Genomic DNA, 3,570 nt, shown 5'->3' on the forward strand with positions numbered 1-3,570 from the left:
GTTAATGATGAGTCCGATTTTAGTGACAGGATTACGCCTTTGTCTTTCAGGATTGCTTTGAGCTTTGCAAGTGCTGCTTTGGACTTCGCATTTCTGACCAGCAGCTCATGTTTGATTCCTTTAACTGAAACGCTATCTCCGAGCAATTTAAAACTTCTGGCGCCATCTTTGCGCATCCACTAGTGGTGTCTACTTTAAAGCCCTGTTTTGTATTGGTCATTATGTGTGCTTTTTCTTGCATTGATTGACATACCACATGCTGCGGACGTCTTTATCTGTACGGAACCACCAAGTCAGCTCGCTCTTCTTCTATTCATTTGCCAGCCACACAGCTCAAGTTAATCATTCTTTTTCCGACAATGCTTACAGAACTTTCGTAACCTTCGAGAGCATCCTTCAGTATCTTTTGAGGGTAGATAGTCAAAAGACGATTCTTATCGCCTAATTTTCTACACAAGGCTTATCTCCCTTAGTTAAGTTCATTTGTTCTATATATACTACGTAAAAATACAACTAATGAATCGCATCTATTTGGTGGAGTTTTTTCCACTGATTGGTGTGTGGTCATCGATCAGAAGCTTGTTTGCAAAATTTGATGACGATTGGATGAGTAGAAGTGGTCGAAAAATCGACTGCAAAAATCTAAACAAAATCCAAGAAAGATACAGAGCGAGCTTACAGGCGTTGCAAAAAATGTTCATGTCTATTCCAGCCTGGCACCCAGAAGCCATGAAAGGGAGAAATTTGATTTTAAACACATTTTTAATCCTGAATGTCCACTGTAGACCCATAGATACTTCAATCATTCACGACTAATTTTAGGGTTTTTAAAAAAAGTTATCTATTACATGCCCCGTACGATTATTGTTATAAATAAATTGTTATTATAAGCTAGTTGATTATGCAGTGATTAATCTTCGGACTCGAAGACAAGCCTATCATTATTATCATATTATTATTATGCAGTGGCCTATAAAATTTTATCTTATGGATACACTTTAATGAGTAACATAGTGACATAGTACAACAATGACTTTTGAAGGCCAACAAAACACTATAAGCCGCTATTACTAGTGTGTAATCTGACTGTCCGTTCGCCCGTCACGTTTACATCTCAAAAACTAGATATTGAAAATACAATTTCATTCCAGTTGCAGCTTGGAAAGCTCAGGTCTTTGTTTTGTGAAAGAGAACCTTTCGACTTTCTTCAATATGTAAGGCGCTATTTTGTTTTTCATAAACATACACCCATTGGATAATTATTTACATTCATAAAATAATTTATTGAGATTTCCACGATCAACTAAAGAATACTAAATTAAACTTCAAAATTGCCAACTAACTAAAAGGCACAGGGCTGTAACCGTCGCTGGGCAGACAACTTGTGATGTGACTTTTTGAAAGACAAAGCTTATCAGCACTTTCTATAGTTTGTACATAATTATACACATAAAAAAGAGCTTTAAAAGGCAGACATGACCACTATATATCTCTAGTGTATATCACATCTTACGAGGCAAAGGCCCTTTAGACCCTTGGCATAAGAGAAGACTTTCTTCCTGAGGCCAGGACTTTGAGAGTGCCTCTTTATCAAACACCATTGCCCTTAGATCAACCAACGTTTTGCGTGGTCACGGCTCCTTCACCCATTGCCCAGCTACCCCTGCAGGAAAGAGTCTTTCCTGTTTATATAATAGACTGCTGCTAGCTATGAAACAGCTGAGGCGAAAAGGGAGGTAATCTCTTTACATACACCAGATTGTCAGCCCCTGTTTGAAAAGATGTATTGAACAATAGACGGCTCATAAGAGTACAGGGACTTGTTAGACACACCCATTTTTTTCTATGCAGTCCAAACTTGAAAGAAAAAAAACGAGCTAGGTGCGGTTTATTTCATACAAAGACTTAGATACAATTATAGGAGACCAAAAGAAAATCCGCTGCCAAGGACAGACGCAGACGGCGAAAATAAAAGTTTAATCGACCACCGGCGGACAACGGTTATGCTTGCCCTGGATCACAGCTGGCGCTGCATAGCCATGGGAAATACTGCATCCCTCATTAATCTTCGGACTCGAAGACAAGCCTTATTATTATTATTATCATATACAATTAGGATATCATGTGATCAGTTCATGTACAGAACTAGAACAAAAGGAAATAGCTTATTACAATTATAAGGGGAAAATGGGTCATGTGACGTCAAGTATATGTGCCTAAAATACTTCTGTTTCAGTACCGAGGCTCCCATGTCGTCTGCTCAGGTCAATTGTTGAGTTTTATACGCACTTTGTGACGGCTTTGATCTCCAAGGTTAAATACAAATTCCTGCTGAAGCTAAAGCTATTCGTGAATACCCTGTCTCAAATCAGCTGCGACCGTAACTCATTCACGAATACCCTGTCTTACACCAAATGTCACTTAAAAGATTCCTGAACACCGTGTCTTAGATCAGCTATCACCTTAACCTTTCTTATATCAGCTGCCAACTTAACTCATTGGTGAATACCTTGTCTTACATCACCTGCCAACTTAACTCATTGGTGAATACCTTGTCTTACGTCACCTGCCAACTTAACTCATTGGTGAATACCTTGTCTTACGTCACCTGCCAACTTACCTCATTGGTGAATACCTAGTCTTACATCACCTGCCAACTTAACTCATTGGTGAATACCTTGTCTTACATCACCTGCCAACTTAACTCATTGGTGAATACCTTGTCTTACATCACCTGCCAACTTAACTCATTGGTGAATACCTAGTCTTACATCACCTGCCAACTTAACTCATTGGTGAATACCTAGTCTTACATCACCTGCCAACTTAACTCATTGGTGAATACCTAGTCTTACATCACCTGCCAATTGAACTCATTGGTGAATGCTGTAGATGTGAAAGGCTTACTTGTGTTACACATTTATTCCACTTGCAATGCCATATTGAGGGAAGTGCAAGAGGACAGATGTTTCTTATGTTGTTGTTGTATGTCCTATAGACGAGGCGTACTTGTCTGTAGCTTATATCATTGTTACAATATTGAACTAAACCTTATCTCTTACTGATTAGAATGCACCTTACAAAAATTGCCAAATATGATTTTTTTTTTTGGCTTTTTCGCTGCTACTATGCAACACCGCTGGAGCATGTCAAATATCGAGATGAAAACTTAAAAACTTCATTTCTTTCTTGTTAAAGTGCACACTCATAAAATACTGCCAAAAACTGGTCTTCTGCTTCTCCACTTCTGCTTGACCGCTGGAGCATGTCACATTTCAAAACGTTTGGCATTCTACTTGTTTTTGTCTATCATTCAGACCTACCCTGTCTTTTGTGTGAAGATTCGACTATTGATAACGTCTTTAAGGAATGATTCACCTATGACCAAGTTTCCTTAGCTCTGTTTTTAACTCAAATTTATTCTGTCAAATGCATTGATGATATCCCTCCATTTTTTACCCCCCCCCCCATAACAGAAATGTCTAAACAACAACCTAACACGATAAGCCTAAGATTTCCCCTCATGAAAAGGACATCAATACATTATTTTTTAGTTCATAAAGCAACAGA

This window comes from Biomphalaria glabrata, chromosome 3 (genome assembly GCF_947242115.1).
Source record: "Biomphalaria glabrata chromosome 3, xgBioGlab47.1, whole genome shotgun sequence".
In the NCBI taxonomy this organism is placed as follows: Eukaryota; Metazoa; Mollusca; class Gastropoda; family Planorbidae; genus Biomphalaria; species Biomphalaria glabrata.